Genomic DNA, 19,747 nt, shown 5'->3' on the forward strand with positions numbered 1-19,747 from the left:
CAAGTTCAGGCATGTCACTCCTCAGCTGCTGCCAGAGGAAGTCTCTAGAGATATTTCCAGAGTTGCTCTACCCCTTGCAGTTGCCAGGGCAATGGAGGTGTGGGGCAGGACCCAGGGATGTTTCCAAAGAGCCCACCAATCATTGCAGTGATTCCCATTCCCAAAGCTGACTTGGGAGCTGACTTGCAAGCTAGCTAGATTTCACTCCCTGGTACCTTCCTAGAAGTTCCTGAGAAGCCTGCAGTCACTACCTTTCCCTCTCCTGGAAAAACAAAAGCAGTGATCCAGAAAACAAAGGAATTCTTCTCATGGGCAAGACACTATGCTCCTTAATTTCCCTTCTTATTAATTTTCCTAGGAGAGAGAAACTTCTCAAAGCCTGTGTTTGCAAGGGGAGGTCAAGATGGAACATTGTCCTGTGGCCTGTTTTTCTAAGGAAGGCATAGAGAACATGTTAAAACACCTGACTTGTAAGCCCAGAAATCAGATTCTAATTGTATTGCAAGAAATACAGGATCTCCTGGGTCCAGCAGTTACCGTTATGGCTATGTCGCTGGACTCCCATGTGGTCGCCCGCGGTTTGAGTGCCATACCCAGTGGCTTAAACTCACGCCGGGTGCATGTGCATGTGTGCCCAAGATCCCAAGAGGAGAATGGAGGAGAAGGGATTGCGGCATGGCCATCCCCCCTGGGGGGTGATTTCTCGCTTTCTATCTCTCTGTCTCTCTCTATCTTTCTGGCGAGCACACACGCCCTGTAGCAAAAAACCTCTTCAAAAAAAAAAAAAAGAAAGAAAGAAATACAGGATTTCCTTAGGTGATGACTCATTTTACTTTTGAGTAGGCAATATGGTCACATGGGTCACTGTTCAAAAAGTTACAGAGGCCTTGGGAACCAGCAGTTAGCGTAATGGCTATGTCGCTGGACTCCCACGTAGTCGACCGCGGTTCGTGTCCCGGACCCGGTGGCTTAAAACTCACGCTGGGCGCGTGTGCGTGCGTGCCCAAGATCCCGAGAGGAGAATGGAGGAGAAGGGATTGCGGCGTGACCATCCCCCCTGGGGGGTGATTTCTCGCTTTCTGTCTCTATGTCTCTCTCTGTCTGTCTGGTGAGCGCACGCGCCCTACAGTGAAAATCTCTCCAAAAAAAAAAAAAAAGTTACAGAGGCCCATCCTCTGTGACATAGCAGGTAGCTGACCAGGGCTGGAAGTCTTGTGCTGATTCAGTTTGAGTCCCCAGTCAGATTGATCTGAAAACACACTGTTCACAGCCTACCCAGAATATCCTGGCAGGAAGACTGAAGGATGGGATCTAAGATGTCCCAGCCTGTGGAAGATGCGTTTCCTTCTTTCTGCCTTGTGCAGTCAAATGCTCTACCCTGAATAAAGACGAAAAGTTATACAGTAAAAGGTTTCCAACTTCTCCATATAGCCATTCAGTTGTATATCCTTCCAGAGGCTACATATCCTTCTTATATATCCTTCCAAAGATAAGTTATACAGATATAAACAAATATATATCTACTCTTCACTTTTTCCCACAAATGGTAGCATATTATGTTCAACACCTTGCTAACGACATGCTTTTTTTTTCTTTCCATTTTATAATATATTTTACAGGGGTCAGTGTTTACGTCTCTGGATTTCCACATGGCTAACCATGGTTTGAGTCCCGGACCCAGGGGCTTGAAACTCATACCCGACATGTGTGCGTACATGCCCAAGATCCCAGAGAGAATGAAGGAGAAGGAATTGTGGTGCAGCCATCCTCCACTGGAGGATGATTTTTCACTTTCCCTCTCACTGTCTCTGTCTCTGTCTCTGATGAGTGCACACACCCTAAGACAAAACTTCTAAATAATAATAATAAAATAAATAAATGAAAATAACAAAATATATCTTATAAATCTTTTGGTAGCTGTGCATAAAGAGCTTTCTCCTTTTTTATGGTCATATAGCATTCCACTATGTGAATATACTATTTATTACCTTTTTTGTACTGTCCCCTAACACTGAACAGTATTTTACTAAGGTTTGGCTATTTAATCTGTACTGGTCACTAAGAACAATTGAGAATCTGTCTGCTTGGAGGTGTTTAAAAACTAAATAAATTTTCAATATATAGTGGTGTGAATAATACCCAGGAGGCAGGGTCCCTGACAGTTTCTTTGAACAATGACAGTGTCGGATGAGAATTGCTGAGAACCTAGACTCCAGAATTTTCTACATCAAGTCCTAAGGCACTAGGTGGTTGCTAAGAAGGATTCACTCAGTCACCTTTACAGCATTTAGAAAAATAAATGCAAAAACCTTCATAAATAGTATTTGGTATAATAATAACTTAGAAATGTGTCTAAATGAGAGCTAGCCTACATTTTCTTTGAAAGAGCCATAGCTAACATGTTAAAACAGAAAACATTTGACACCTGCCCTGTGCTGCCATTGCACTTAACCTGGGGAAATACTTCTCTTCACCTTATGGTATGCATTTCAAATGTAAGAGAAAAGGATTAATTGCTTTCTAATTGGGATCATTTAAAGATTGAAATTAAAGCTATAGTGATTAACCTTAAGCAACATATGAACTATATTTAATTATCCTCTAATCCATTTTCCCCATTTCAGAGCTACATTATTTATATCACTGAGATAATGACATCTATTTTTTTATAGCTCTCAGGACCATGCTCCATCAGCCATATTGTTAGAACAAAGGCTCTTGGACCATGTGCTATAGGGGTAAAAAACAAAAGAAAACAAAACAAAAATAAAACCCGATATTATGACTGCAGCAAGTGGCAGCAGGCAGAACAGACCAGCCTCCTGAAATCCAGTTTGGAGATTTTAATGTGAAATAAATAACAAGAGGAACTGCTTGGGTTGGGTTCCAGTTAGAACATAGTGAATGATGCTTCTCTTGGGACTTGAAGGAGCCTATGAAATGACCGAATGTTCACAGGCTGTTCAGAGACGCCAGCCAAGAGGCCACTTTGCCTGTCTGCCCTGATTCCTTTACGGCTGAGCTCTGAGGCCAGGAGCCTCCACCTCCTCCCTTTGTTGTCCCAGTGTGAGGCATACATTAGGTGATCAATGTGCGCATATTGAACTGAGCCTTTCCAGATGTCTTCTCTGTGCAAATGAGAGAGTAAAGAAGTTTTATGCATATTTACTACATATTGGCAAGAGAAGAAAAAAAAATGAAAACAAAAATCAGAGCATGAAGACAAAGATTTACTGAGCATAGCGGTTTAGATAATGGGTTGTCCCTCAAAGGTTCATGTTTCAGAATTTAGTCTTAGTGAGCTGTGATTGGATGTCCCTCAGAATTCATGTGTTGGAAGGACCAGCAGATGGTATAATGGTTGCATTGCTGAGCTCCCACTTAGCCAAGCATGATTCAAGTCCCAGACCCAGTGGCTTAAAAACTCACACTGGTGTGCATGCATGCCCAAGGTCCGAAGAGGAGAATAGAGGAGAAGGTATTGCAGTGTGGCCATCCCCCTGGGGAGTAATCTCTCTCTCTCTCTGTCTCTTTGTCTCTCCAGCAAGCACATGTGCTTGATAGCAAAAAATCTCTCTCTTTAAAAAAAGAAGAATTTATGTGTTGGCACTTGGATTGCATTGCAAAGGAGTTAAATGAAAACTTAATTCCTTCTTGGTGTCTCTGGTACTATAAAGTAATTAAGGTGGGGCCTCCATAATTGATTTCTGGTAAGCTGAGACGAGAGGAGCAGAGAGAGGGTCAAATGGATAGAGATCATGAGTTACTGTGTTTAAAGTTCTCTCCTCCACCATTTTTGGATACCTTTGGGCTTCCCAGCTACCAGAACTGTGAGTCAAAATAAGCCTAAATTTTCTTACATTCAACCAGTCTCGGATATTTCTGTTAGAATGTGATAAAAAAGACACTGAGAAAACTAATGAAGCTTAAATTTCAGCATCACTCACTTGCCTGGACACCTTCCAAGGTCCTACACATATGTTTGTATTCATAATTTTGAAACATTTTCTTAAAGAAGACCTCCAAATTTTATAGACTTCACATGTACAAAATCTGTGTCCACTCTGAGAGCAAAAGAGTGTATAAACATGATTCCACTTTAGAAAATAAAAAAATATACTGTACATGCAACATGCATATGTTAGAAAAGATATATCTATGAAACGTTAAAACTGATTTTCTCTGAAGGTGACTATCTGTTTACTTTCTGATTCCAACTTTCTGTTTTACTAAAATAAATGTCTTTTTTTTAAAAGTATTTTTTGTATTTGTTTTTGTTATAGGTTGTGTGCACCTGCCAGGGAGAAGGAGAGAGAGAGAGAGGGAGAGGAAAAGTAAGAAATCACCCCCAGGGGGGGATAGCTACATTGTAATCCCATCTTCTTCAGTCTCCTCTTGAGATTTTGGGCATGCATGCACACACACCCAGCATGATTTTCAGGTTGCAGGGACCAGGACTTGAACTGTAGAGTTTACCATGTGGGATCCTGTGCCTTAACCTCCACACCACCTGCTGGCCACAAGCAAGTGAATTTGTACCATATTTAAACTTTTTTTCCCCCTATGTAAATAAGTATTTCTTTGAACTCACTATCCTTTATCTGACCTTGACTTGCAGTTGATCATTATCATACTTCTCCCCATAGCTAAAATATAATTGTTGGAAACGTAATTGTCTTTTCCATTTCCTTGTATTTATAAATCTTAACTTGGGAAGTCAAACAATATATGAATAAAAGTAGTTCCCTCTGAATTATAGTCGTCACATTCATAAAAAGATGTGCATTCAATATCTGGCAAGATTTAGAAGAAAGTTGACAAAATGGGCAAGAGAGCTTTGCTTTTCCACATGCCTTGATTCTGTCTCTTTATCCCATTAGTTCACTCACTTACATGGTTACATTCTGTCTTTAAAATACTTTAAAGAATCTCACACTTTATCAACTGAGCTAGCTGAGTGGTCACAACCCAAGGACTTTAGCCAGGCTGACTCATGTCTGTCCCTATTATCAGGGAAGGTAGATGGAATCTTAAAATTCTGGGGTTGTAAAGAGGACAGCTGGCCTTCAAAACCCAAGACAGGACTAGATATACCTGGGAAATATAATGGCAGAAGTTGTTCCCTTTAAGTTCTAGTCTTCATTAAAGTGTCTTGGAGGTGCCAGCAGGCAGTGTAGCGGTTATGTGGCTGGACTTCCATGTGTCTGACTGTGGTTCAAGTCTCAGACTGGGTGACTTAAAACTCATTCCATGCACATGTGTGTGCATACCGAAGGTCCCAGGAGAATGGAGGAGAAGGGATTGCAATGTGGTCATCCCCCTGGGGGGTGATTTCTCACTTTCCTTCTCATTCATTGTCTCTGTCGGCTCTCTCTCTCTCTCTTTCTCTCTCTCTCTCTGGTGAATGCATGCCCCCTAAGGCAAAAACCTCTAAAAAAAAAAAAAGTGTCTTGGAATTAAATTTTAAAATGACCTTTGCCTGCAAGAACCAGTGACAAGTTGTACCAAACACAGCTCTTTCTTACTCTCAAAGTCTCCCTCTGGTCCACTCCCAGAACCTGATCTTCTAGGACATCTAACTTCAATTAGAGTGTTTCAGCAGTCCCAGCACACCATAGGCAATGAAGGGCCAGCAGCTAGGCATGACAAGGGGGTATTAAACATTAGCACTGTCCAGGTTCCTTGCTCTCATCCGGCTGTGTTCTTCATGACTCTCAAAGAAGACCAATATGGAAAAGACCACACTGTCAGTGGGAAGTTGCAGTCTTGGTAGGTTTGACTAGGAGAAGCAAAGAGGGAACCCAAATGTGAAGGAGTTGAGTTGGGGACCACCACACATCTCTATAAAAATTTCATCATTCATTCACTTAATAGATACATGTCATGTGTGCCAGGAACTATTTCATATGCTGTGTATTCAGTCAGAGGTGGATAAAATTGATAATAACATTGCACATTCATAATATGGTGAAATCACTTCCTCATCATATTTTTTAGCTCAGATTTACTTTTCTTTAAAAAATAGGCAACCGCACAAACATACATCCCCAAAATACAAAATAGCAGTTTTTAGCTTTCTAATAAAATTCTATCACAATTAGGTATATGTATGAAAAACATTAGCATAGGCTAGAACACCAGGTTTGCATTCTCAATTTAGTACTCATTACAACGGTACCCACCCTGCTTAGAAGATGAAAGAGTGCACAGAACCACTTCAAAAATTTAAAGTTATTCTGGAAAAGTGTTAATACATGCAAATATTTAGAACGGTGACAGCTTGTAGTTAAGCATGCTCTAAGCATCATCTTCGATCATCATTGTCTTCATCATCATTTTAGACAAAAGGGGCAGCAAATGCAAGGATTTGGAGGTAAGAGAGTATGGTATATTTAAGGAGCTTAAAGGAACTTGTGAGAGGCACAAAGATGGAGACATAATGAGTTAGAGAGAAAAGGATGGGACAGAATTTCAGCGGAAGGGAGTCTCTAAGTCATGCTGAAGAATTTGGACTTTGATCCTGGTGAGCCCTGGGTTCTCAGTGTCTGCCACTTCGTGCTAAGTTGGGCTCTCATTACCATTCTGCTTGACTTCTACTCAAATGGCTGTTATTTGGCCTTTGTGCTTCCCTTTTCCTCTTCTGCCACATTCTGGTCATAGCCATTACCCCTTTCCATCATTCTTAAAATAGGGCCCTCAGGCCAGCAAGTGGTGTGGTGCTTAAGGTTCTGGATCTCACATGGCTGACTCCACAGTTTAAGTTTTGGCCTTGACAGCTTGCAAAACATGTTGGGCAAGTGTTCATGTGTGCCCAAAATCCCAAGGGAAGAATGGAAGAGAAAGGACTTCAGGGTGGCCATTGCCTTTGGGGATATGATTTTTTGTGTTCGCTCTCTCTGTGTCTCTCTCTGGTGAGTACACTCACCTTACGGCAAAAAACAAAAGGCTTTCATTAGAGCACTCTCTAACTCTAAAACCATCAGTGGCTACCCACTGTTCACAGAATGCAGCCTTCTGTCTCGATCTGGCACAGAAGCATTACTGTGCTAGGGCTACAGATTTCCTGTCTGGGGCCTCCTTTAATTTTTGCATGGAGTCTTACCCGGCCACATTGAGGTACTTGTTTCCTAATGCTCCTGTGCTCAGTCTTGAAATCTGTGCTTTTTTCAAAACTCTTCTCCAGAGCCAGGTGAAGGTGTAGCTGTAAAGCAAATGGACCCACAAGGGAAGGGTCCTATGTTCATGTCCTGGAACCTCCCTGAGCATGCTGAGTGTAGTGCTCTGATGATCCAGGCTGGCTGAAACTGGAAGTGGATTGTAGTGAAGACCTTGTTGAAATGCTCATCTCTCAGCCTCATAGAATAAATGAATAAACAAACTCAAAACCAATGAACTCTTCTCTAATGCTGCCTCCTCTGTGAGATCTTTTCTCAGACTGCCAAAAGTTATGCCTTCTTCCATCTCTAAACCTCTGCTTTGTATTTCCTCCAAGGTTCCCTTGTCACCTAGGTGCTTGGTTATTCTTCAGCATAAGATCATTAACTCTGAATTCAGAGAATGTCTTTACCCATCTTTCTATTCCCATAATAACCTTCATTGCCTAATGTTGCATAGAGGTGCTCAAATAATGATAAATGACACTGAGTTATCAAGAACTATGGTAACTGAAAAGGCACCCCAGAAAACTGGGAGATGTGGGTTTCTTATAGCACTTCAACTTCCTATACAAATGGTGATGGTTTTCCCACACAGAATAGTCTATGGAATGTCAACAAACAGTCCCTAAAGGAATTACATAAATTCTTAAAAATCTAAATAATATTTTTTTCCTTTTCACGGTGAGACTTTTTACATCTTTTATATACCATTGGTTATTGTGATTCTCGAAAAGGAAATAAAGCAGACAGTATTTATCCAACCTTATATGCATATGTATTTATTAATTAATCTATTTGTTGGCTAGAGGTTGTATGTACTTGCCAAAAACAGAGAGAGAGGGTAGAAAGAGCAACCCCCATGGGAAATGATCATGCCACAATCACTTCTCTTCCATCTCTCCCTCCTTTCTGGATTTTGGGCAGGCACATAAATGTTCTCATCATGTTTCTCAAGCCATCAGGTCTGGGGCTCAAACCACAGTTTCACCATGTGGGATCCAATTGCCTTAACTACCAGGCCAAGATGCCTGTCTTCCCTACCCCCCCAACCCACCCCCTGCACACATTATTTTAACCACTGAAAACGTCCTTTCAAGGAAAACTTCTGGGGATAGGTGTTCTGTAGAATACACTTTGGGAAAGACAATGGAAATAAACAAGACCCCAGGGTAGGCTCATTCCCACTATCTGGCTGGCTTTGCTGTCTGGTGGAAGGAGCCTGGAGATTCTCTGCAGAGGCCAATGAAAGGTTCAAGTGGCCAGGGAAGGAGAGTGGCTGTGGCCATGATCCCATTCCCATGGCCAATCACTGAGCCCAAGAAAATGACCAGCTCAGGAAGCTTCAACGAATCCAGACATTAAGGCAGTAAGTAGGCTGGAGATGAGGTGGACGAAAGAGGTATTTCAAGGCTGAAAGCAAATCAAGTGGTTCCTCTTCCTGTCTCCTTCCTCTCCTCCTGCTCATCTCCCTCCCTCCTCTTTCTTTCCTTCTTTCTCTGACAAACATCTCTACCAGGTGGTTAAAAACGCTTGGCTCAATTCCTTACAGCTCACCTAGACGCTCTGCTTTATCACGTTTCTCTGCTTAATTACTGTTATCGACTTTCTAGATTTTGTAAATTTAACACACTGAATAATGAGGTTAATAAAACCTTTGCCATGTACACAGACTATTTCTATAAAAATGTCAAACATATTATTAGCTCAGATTTAATCATCTTTTCTTACACCTTATAAATTTTTTCTAATGAACCTATTGGCTTTCCAGTGGGGCCTTTACTTACTCGGCGTTAGATGTTTAATTCCTCTGGACTTGATTAGAGCCTGTATATTTATAGCTTCTAACATTTCTGCACTGAATAATTTCCCCAGTGAACATGCATCTGAAATCCAACAAATCAGACAAGCCTGAAGCCCCCGGCAGGAGTACTGACTAGGTCTGGGCAACTCTAGACCTTGGGTCTGCCACTCATTTGCTGGTCAGCTCCTTTACTTCATTAAAAAAAAAAAAAAAAAAAAAAAGAAAGAAAGAAAAAGAAAGAAAAAAAGCTTCCTGTCTACTTTTATTCCATAGGGCTGTCAGATAATTGAATAATGCAAAATATTCAAGTACAAGATTTTTTTCAAATAGAAGTATCAGTCTTTCAATAGTTATATTTACTTTTAATTATGAATTATACATATTCCTTCAACAAACATTTATTGAGAGCCGCCTGCAGACCAGTCTACACAATCATCGGGGATACAATATAAATCAACCAGATACTGTAGCTAGATCTCTCCCTTCCATTGCCTCTCTGAAACTTCTACATGGGCTTGTTTTCAGGCACATAGAACAATTAGCAATAGGTAAGTGTATTTTTGACAAAATAAATAGGCCCAATCAGATGACATTAAAAACAAATCAAGCTCTAATTAGAGTATAGCAAAACCTGAGAATCAAAAAAAAATAGATTTTTTAAAAAATTTTCTTCCCCAGGGTGAAGCCTGCTCCTGAAAAATAGCAAATCATTTGGACTTAATTCTTGTCCTATTGAAAAACATTCAAAAAAATTGAAAACAAACAGTGAAGATCAAAAATGGAGATGAAGAAAAATAGAGCACGGGTATGTCAGGGTCACTTCAGGGAGAAAATCAGTGATGACCATGAATGCTCAGTTTAATGAAAAATCCAAACAAAGAACCCATAAGAAATCTAAGGTGGTTTAAAATTTATCAGTTAGGTAGGCACTCCCAAACTGTGACCAACACAGAAACCTAGAAATGTATACTGCAAATGCACGGTTGGAAAGGTAATTATGCTTTGCTTACTCTCTCTGCAGCTGGTTGAGATAAGAAACTTAGAAATAACTTCTAAGAAGGGTGGAGTGATAGGGAAATGCTAACACTATACTCACACTTCTATGATGTCCCTATTATCAAGGTGTGGAGGAGACTTCCTCATATTAGGCACTGGATCCAATCCAGGGAAAAACATAATTAAAGGACCATCAGATGCTATAGCAGTTATGTTGCTGGACTCCCACATGGCCGACTGCAGTTGGGGTCCCAGACCTGGTGGCTTGAAAATCATGCCGGGCACGTGTATGTGCATGCCCATGATCCTGGGAGGAGAATGAAGGAGAAGAGATTGTGGCATGATCATCCCCCAGAGGGAGATTTCTCACTTTGCTTCTGTCTCTGTCTCTCTCTGGCAAGTGCACATGTCCTAAGGCAAAAATATCTTAAATAATAATAATAAGGTAAAAAGGAGTAAACCTTACTGATCAGGCTAATGAGATACTTAGTTATAACAGGAGCCACACTCAGCATCTCCGACACTCAGCATCTCCGTTACAATAATTAGTATCTGTTAAGTGCCTACTATGCACCCAACTGTACTAAGCATTTCTATTGTTTTTTGTTTTGTATCATGTCTATTTATTTTTTTCTTCCATGACTGTGGGAGACAGAGAGAGAGAGAGGGCTAACACTCCCAACAGGGTCTTGACACCATGCTCCTTGCCTCCTCCCCAGGCATTCAGCCAGCCCTCCCTGGATCATGGGCAAGCATGTGCCTGGGGTTCTCAGGGAGGTCTCCAAATTTGAATAGGGTATATTTCCATATGAGATTGTTTTGCAGAGTGTTGTCTTTTACCACTGCACACCAGTCATACTCCTGTAGTCATTTTTTAATGTCATTCAATACTCATTTAAAGTAAGTGCTGTTATCATCCCATTGTAAAGATAAGAAAATTAAGTCCCAAAGAGATTAAACAATTTTCCCGTGACCAATTCAGCTGTAGAGTCCAAGAACCAGAATGAGCTAAGAACTTCTGTTTGTAACCTATGACCCATGGGGTGGTTGCTCCCTTCCAAAGACATTTTCCACTCTGGGATGAAAGAGATACTTTTTTATTAATAAATGTATTTTTTATATACATTCAATCACATTGTTTAGCTTACAATGTGAGCATTTCAATATGTGAACATTTCTCCCCAGTCCTGTTGATCAAAATATCTTCAACCGATAACACCACACCTCCCCATCCCGTCAATGCTCTACCTCTGTATCCCTTCTCTAAATGTCCTTCATTAGGCCCCACTTCTCCACACACACCTCATATGACATTCACACCCATCTCTTGTGTTTGTACATTCTTTAGTCCATCAGTTTCAGTTATAGAGTGCGGACACTCGGTATATATTAAATGAGAACATACAGTGTCTCTCCTTCATAGCTTGACTTGCTTCACTCAGCAGTAAATCTTCCATATTCTTCCACTTTCTGTCAAAAGCCAGGGTTTTGTTGGTTTTTATGGCTGAGTAGTATTCCATAGAGTACATGTGCCATAGTTTTTCAATCCATTCCTCCAAGCGGGGGCATTTGGGTTGGTTCTATGACTTAGCAATTGTGAATAGGACCAATTTACATTCCCACCAGCAGTGTAAAAGAGTTCCCCTTTCACCACAACCCCGCCAACAATTATCATTTTTTGTTTTTTTAATCTTAGACATTCTGGGTTAGGTGGTACCTCATTGTTGTTTTGATCTGCATTTCCCTTCCGATGAGGGATGTTGAACATTTTTTCATATGCCTTTTGGCTATTCATATGTCATCTTTAAAGACTGTTTTTTTCAACTCCTTCTCCCATCTTTTAATAGGGTTGATCACCTTCTTTCCAAACAGCTTCTTTAGTTCCTTGTGTATTCTGGTTATCAGTCCCTTATCTGATGCAAAATTTATAAAAATATTTTCCCATTCTGAGGGCTGTCGATTCACACTAATTACTATGTCTTTTGCCATTCAGAAACTTCTTAGTCTGATGTAAAAAATATGGAACACTTCACAAATTTGCATGTCATCCTTGTGCAGGGGCCATGCTAATCTTCTCTGTATCCTTCCAATTTTAGTATATGTGCTGCCTAAGCGAGCACTGAAAGAGATACTTTTTGCAACCTTTGCTCTGCTGTTCACTCTGCAATGTGAACTTTTCTTAAGTTGCCAGTGTATTTGAAAGAGGATGTAAAAGAAAATTATAGTAGTCCCCCTTTATCCACAGTTTCCCTTACTGCCATTTCAGTAACCCACAATCCAAAATAGGTCAGTATAGTATAATGAGATACTGTGAGAGAGAGGAGGGAGACCATAACCTTTATTACAGAATACTATTACAATTGTTCCATTTTATTACTGTTGTTAATCTCTTTTTATGCCTAATTTATAAATTAAATTTATCCTGGATATGCATGTATGGGAAAAAATGAACTATGTATATAGAGTTGGTACTATAAAATTATCTCAGGCATCCATTGGGGGTCTTGGAATATGGGCCTCGATAGATGTGTGGGAACTACTATAATCAGTTTTCTCTCCCCCAGGATTAGAGCTGGAAATGGTTACATCAGGGAAATCGTAACAGAAACCAGAAAAGTAAGGATAAAAACATGGGCAGGAATTCTTGGAAAACAGATGGTCAGAAATCAGCAACGTGGTCTACACAGTGGCAAGGCCACTGGGCTTCATTCCTGTCCAAAGGGAGATTCGTAGGGGAGGGTGACTAGCCATAGCTTCAGAATCACACTCACAGGGAAAAATTGAGAAAAGGGGTTAGCCCAGAAAATGTGGTCAGAGATCCAAACTGGGAAGAAAGAGGTAAACAGAAGGACCTCAGGAAGTCCCCTGGATGTGGGAAGTGCCAGAAGGAAAAAGGACCCAGCCTAATGACTGTGTCCATCAGGATTGAGCTTGCTGGGCACTGCTACCTGACAGGTTCCCTGTGGGGCCGACAGCTCAGCAGAGTCTACAGTCTGATTCAAGGAGAACTGGAGTGCTGTGAGTGTCACCAGGAAGAGGTGGGATGTAGGGAAAAGGACAGGAAATGCTGTCTCCCATCAGAACTCAGATTGCTGCAGTCATCAAACCGCCTCCCAAAGCACATGTTTAGGAGTCACAGTGCTTCATCATGACAGAGGAAGGTAAAACAGGAAACGAGCAAAACCAGAAAACCTACATCCCACACTTAGGAGATTCTTTGGATAGAAATGGAACAACCTTGCCCAAAGTGAAATTTAACAATTTGATGACCTGATAAAACCCACTATTTGTGGCCTAAAAGTGGGCGTGAAAACCTTTGAAAAATCTACCTTTTAGTTGATACTAAGTTCTTTGAATGGTCTTCAAAGTGTCTTGAGCCCTGGGCCAACTTCTCACACCACAGCTCAATGATTGTCCTTGGATCATACTATTCTTCCAGGTGTAGCCACACTAGGATGAGAGGAGAGACAGCAAGCTCCACCAGTTAATTGGCTGAAATCAGGTGCCTGAAATAGGCATGCCACAGTCCACAGCTTGGACATAGAGTGGCAAGCAAGACTGTTATTTCTAGTGCCATGTTGCTGCATTCACAGGTGTCTAGAGAACAAAAGCCACCAGTACATGCTATAGCCTTTACCCAGAGAACTTGCAGGTTGACAGACACTGCATGACCTTGTGCACAGGAACCTTCACGCCCAGGTTCTCTGAAAACCTCAAATCAAGGAGCTGAATTTTAACTCACTTCACCGTTCCTGAGATCTTGGGGCTTGAGGAAAATGGGACTCTGTGACCCTTCACAAGCAAGTGGATAATCCCTCCTTTAGGAAATGTCTTAGCTTCCTTTAATGTAGGTATAAAGCAAAGGTTAGCAGTTGGCTGCTTGTTATACTTTGTTAGACTGTCAAATTACAGCTGTAACTGAGCTGTTATCTCCTCATTCAAATCTGAAACCTGGACAATTCCCTCTTCTTACATAGTATCCTTTTACCCCTAAAAAGAAAGATGTCTGGCAGGTAACTTTCTTCCTGTATTTCTGACTAAATAAAGTAGACGTAAGAAGGGATATAGTCACTAATTGTGAAAATGTAGCTCAAATCAAACTGAATTGGGAAAAGTTGAAAACTTTTCCACTCAAAACCGGAACAAGATAAGGTTGCCCACTTTCTCCACTCCTTTTCAACATACTACTGGAAGTCCTAATCAACGCAATCAGGTAAGAGACCAAAACAAAAGGCAATTAGGAAAAGAAGAAGTAAAATCATCTCTTTTTGCAGATAATGTGATTATATACATAGAAAACCCAAAACAATCCATTAAAAAAAATTCTGGAAGTGATAAGTGAATTCAGTAAAGTGGCAGAATACAAAATCAACATACAAAAACCTATAGCATTTCTATACACCAACAATGAACAGACTGAGGCAGAACTGAAGAAAGCAATCCCATTTGCAAAAGCCACAAAAGAAATAAGATACCTAGGAATAAACCTAACCAAAGAAGTCAAAGACCTCTAAAAGGAAAACTATGAAAAACTTTAAAAAAGAAATTGAAAATGATACAAAAAAGTGGAAGGACATGCCATGTTCCTATATTAGAAGAACTGACATAATCAAAATTTCAGTTCTGCCCAAATTAAGTTATTCCAATCCCAATCAAATTATTAGAGTTATTCTTCACAGAATTAGAAAAAAAAAAAAAAACATGAAATTTGTCTGGAATTATAAAAGTCCCTGTATCACCACAGGAATACTGTGCAGAAAGAGAGTAGTTGGAGGTATCTTACTCGTTGACTCCAAAATATATTTCAAAGTTGTGATAGTCAAAACAGCATAGTACTGGCACAAAAACAGGCATGAAGAATAATGGAACAGAATAGAGATCCCAGAAATAAACCCCAACACATACAGTCAATTTATTTTTGACAAAGGGCACAAGTTAATCCAGTGTGTGTGTGTGTGGAAACAAACTCTTCAGCAAATGGTGCTAGAAAAACTGGATATCCACCTGCAGAAAAATGAAACTGGAGCACTATCTCTCATCATTAAAAAAAAAAAAAACTAAAAATGAATCAAAGATCTAAACATAAAACCTCAAACAATAAAAATATTGGTGAAAAACTCAGAGGAAAGTCTTGGTGACATCAGAGTTGGCAAAGACTTTTAAAATAAGACCCCCAAAGACAAGCAATAAACAAAAATGGACAAGTGGGATTACATTGGATTAAACAGCTTCCACACAACGAAAGAAACAATTATTAGAGTGAAGAGACAGCCCTTAGAATGAGAGAACATATTTGCAAACTGTGCCTCAGATAAGGGACTGATAGCCCGAATATGCAGGGAACTCAAGGAGCTTATCTGAAAATAATAATAATAATCAAATTAAAAATGAGAAAATGAACTAAACAGACAACTTTCCAAGGAAGACATATGAATGGCTAAAATGCATATGAAAAAATGTTCAACATCCCTTATCATAAGGAAATGCAAATCAAAACCACAATGAAATGCCATCTAACCCAGTCAGGACAGCTAAGATTAAAAAAATAAAGAATGGTAAGTTCTGGCGAGGCTGCAGTAAAAGGAAACTTCTACACTGTTGGTGGGAACATAAATTAGTACAACCTCTGCGGAGAACAATAAAGAGATTTCTCAAAAACCTACAAATAGAACTACAGTATGCTTGGTGGCCTTTTTGTCATACTGTCACAGTTTTCTAATTTTCCCATTACTATTCTGTTTTAATAATGTCTTCTTCCTACTGCATTAAGGAAAATGTTTTAATCAAATGCCTCTAAAACATACCCCAGGAGCAATGTGGTGGCAGAGTCTACGGGAGGCATGTACTCTGAAGACGAGGCCAGGTAGCCAGGAACATGATGGGGCATGTCCACATTCAAGCCCTTAGATTTTTCCTCTGGATATTCCTGAGCTGGAACACAAAAATGACTTTTCTTTTTTGGGGGGAAGTTCAAAAGAAGGAGAAATAAATATTTCTGGCTTAGAGATTAGGTCTAGTTTCACTGGTATCTTGGAACAGAAAACCATCTAAAATCATGCTGCTATATACCTCTGGATGACAGGGCACTGCTACGTGTTATAGAATCAGGATTCACTGTCAAGAAAATGCAGTGGCCAAGATCAGACTACATTTCATGACCCTTTGCTGAGGGGCTCTGTTTCATTTATAAATGCTTATAAGGTACTCTAGAGAATATTTTGTGAAGGATTATAAGTTAACTTGTTTGTAAGTCTGCATACATGATGCTTTGCTAGTATATATTTTTATATAATCTGTTTATTTGTTTATCCATGTATATATTTTCTGGCTCCTGAGAACTCTCAGAGACAAAATAATACAATCATGAATAGATAATAATGTGACATCTAAAAATAGTGATTATACTTTATTTTAAGGTACTAGCAAAAACAAAAATAGAACAGCAAAACTATGTCAAAACAAAACTAATTTAAAACTTAAATCAACCCTTGAACTTGAACTGGGAGATATAAACTTTGCTTATAGCTCCTCCCCAAATTAAAAAATATATTAGACAATGGGCCAGCCCATGGTCTAGTGGTTACATGAGCTGGATCCCACATGGCCAACTGAGTTCCAGACATGGCAAATTAAAAAACACTCCAGGGACCAGCAGTCAGTGTAATGGCTATGTCGCTGGACTCCCACATAGTCAACCACGGTTTGAGTCCCAGATCCGGTGACAAACTCACGCCGGGCGCGTGTGCGTGTGTGCCCAAGATCCCGAGAGGAGAATGGAGAAGAGATTGCGGCGTGACCATCCCCCCTGGGGGGTGATTTTTTGTTTTCTGTCTCTCTGTCTTTCTCTATCTCTGGCGAGCTCACACACCCTATAGCAAGACCTCTCCAAAAAAAAAACCTCCAAACATGTGTGCATGCCCACCCAAAAGCCTGAAAGGAGGGATAAATGGAGGAGGATGGCAGTGTGACCATTCCCTGTGAGGGTGCTTTCTCGCTTTTGATAAATAATTTTTAAAATACATTACACACTTAAATATGCTGTACTTAGCACTATGTCTGAGACCTAGTGGGTATACAATAAATGCTGACTGAGTAAATAAATGAATGAATGAACTCTATGATGTAGAAATGGCAGTAGCATTTTTCAAATGAGGAAATTGAGACAAAGACATGAAGTAGCTTGTTCAGTCACTAATAAATACTGCGATTGGGCTTTGACGTCAGATAAATTGACTATAAGCTTACTTCTTAACCTCTTCACCAAACTGTAACACTATTAGTGACGTTTTCGAAGATTAGTTATACTCAGACATTTTTTGGTCATATATATTCTAAAGTTCATTTATTTCATGAGAAAGAGAGAGACAGGTTCACCCAATAGGGTGTCATCCTGCTGTGATCCCTCATCCCACCCAACTAACAGCAAGACAGGATCACAGATACACCCAGCATGGTCAGGTTGAGCTGGGGTCTGAACTTAGACCCTCCCATATGGCTCCAACATCACACAGCTGCACCCTACTGCCTGCCCCACTGTGGCTGAGCCTCATATGTACATTGACTAAATACTTATAATAATAATTACTATTTTAGAACATAAGGAAATCAGATCGCTATTATTTATCAAACATCCTCCTGTTGGTAATCACTAAATGGGGCAATCACATTGGTGGTGGAGGGTTGGGTCAGACTCGCAGAGGGAAGCTCTTGTGGCTGGAAGAGAAACACAGTGGCCCTCTTGCTAGCATGACCCAAGAGCACCCTCTTTGACACTCCATGCAGTGTGCCATGACTATACACTGTTTTCAGATTACAGTAAAATGTCTTTCCAAATCAAATCCCAAACTTTCTTTCACGATCACCCTCTGTTTTGCTTTGGTTTATTTTCTTTCACAATGATTTGCATATCTTGAAGTTTCAAGTACTTAAAAGGCTGTTGAGTTTACCACAGGAGGACATATGGCTTAAAAGATTGAGAAACGGGGACCAGCAGTTAGCGTAATGGCTATGTCGCTGGATTCCCATGTAGTCGACCATGGTTCACGTCCTGGACCCGGTGGCTTAAACTCACGCCGGGCACATGTGTGTGTGTGCCCAAGACCCCGAGAGGAGAATGGAGGAGAAGGTATTGCGGCGTGACCATCCCCCCTGGGGGGTGATTTCTCGCTTTCTGTCTCTCTGTCTCTCTCTGTCTGTCTGGCGAGCGCATGCGCCCTATAGTGAAAAAAGTCTCAAAAAAAAAAAAAAAGAAAGAAAAAAAAAAGAAGAAAAAAAAAGATTGAGAAACAATTTTGTCCGATTCCTTCAAGGTTATAATACAATCTGCTCATGATAGTCATCATAACCCTCCTGTGCCTGTTTTGTATTCTGGAGAATGAAAGGGTGGGAATTCAGAGACACAATATTTCTGAAGCCTGCCGGGGACACTGAGCCTAGTATGAATCTGGTCATCATTCCATCCTCCTTTGGATCTAGCAGAGTCTTCCCTTCACTACCAGTGGAATCTTCCATCATGCCACTAGAGTGCCAGATTCTTACTATCTAGTGTGAGCTTGGGGACAGCAGTTCAAGGGCATTCAAGATGTCACCTCATTCCACATGGAATCTGTGCTACTTCACAATTATCCAGGCTGCATTTTAGCCAGTGAACTTTTCCTTAAAAGAAATCTCTTCTAAAGAGTATTGACCACCCCTATACACATATGCGCACACATGAATGCACATACACACACACGTATACATGGAAACTATGTATGGTAGTGAATGTGCATGTATTAATTAATTTGTGGTAATCATTTCACAATATATACATTTTTCAAATCAATGTACTCCTTGAATATGTATTTTTTGTTAATTGTACTTAATAAAACTGGGGGGGGATGTTTAAAATATCATTTCTCTACCTTTTCTGATTTCTCATATTTATGCTTCTTCCCTTCTGGAGAGGAAGCTCTAGGAGAGTAGGGATTTAGATTGTTTTTCTTATTAGTGTTTCTCCAGAAATCCAACAGTACCCAGTATGTGGTAGATGCTTACTAAAGATGTGTTCACTGAATGAGTGTACTAATAACTAAATAGATGCTATCTCTTTGTGTCCTGATATTACAACTTAGAAAACTTTCTTTGCATCCCGTCATTGGTATGTGACTTCATTTATTAACAATGTTGGGGGGCCTGCAGGTGGTGTGGTAGTTATGGGTGCTGGACTTCCACATGGCCAACCATGGTTCAAGTCCTGGACCTGGCAGCTTACTTTCTCACTTTCCCTTTCTCTCTCTTGCTCTGTCCCTCTCGCATCAAAATTAAAAAAAATAAATAAACTTAAATAAAATAATTCTTAAAAAAATGTAAATACACATAGAAAGAATGCATCTCTGAAGCAATTAATTCATAAGCAACTACAGAATTCTCAACCAAACCAAGCCCCTTTCAGAAATGCCAAAAGCTAGATGTTCAACATCTCTTGTCACAAAGAAATGCCAATCAAAACCACAATGAGATACCACTTAATCCCCATTAGAAAGGCCATGATCAAAAAAATAAAGCATAAAAAGTTCTTGCAAGGCTGTAGTGAAAGGGAATGCTCTGACACTGCGGGTGGGAATGTAAATTGGCACGGCCACTGTAGAAAACAATATGGACTTTTCTTGAAAACCTACAAATGGAACTACCATGTGACCCAGTAATCCCATTCCCTGATATTTACCCAAAGGTTAAGAAAACAGTCAGTCATAAAGAAACTTGCACATTCATGTTTATTGCAGCATTATTCACAATTTCTAAGACATGGGAT

At 40.2% G+C, this 19,747-nt stretch overlaps 1 non-coding gene across 1 annotated transcript; it reads right to left on the reverse strand.

Annotated features, from left to right (window-relative positions):
• Positions 1 to 11,967: 11,967 nt before the first annotated feature.
• Positions 11,968 to 12,074, reverse strand: LOC114006134 (U6 spliceosomal RNA). The gene has a single exon (XR_003547895.1). It is a non-coding gene; the product is annotated as a U6 spliceosomal RNA (small nuclear RNA).
• Between the last annotated feature and the right edge of the window lie 7,673 nt (positions 12,075 to 19,747).

This window comes from Tupaia chinensis, unplaced genomic scaffold, assembly GCF_000334495.1.
Source record: "Tupaia chinensis unplaced genomic scaffold, TupChi_1.0 Scaffold145717_1, whole genome shotgun sequence".
NCBI classification, from domain to species: Eukaryota; Metazoa; Chordata; class Mammalia; order Scandentia; family Tupaiidae; genus Tupaia; species Tupaia belangeri.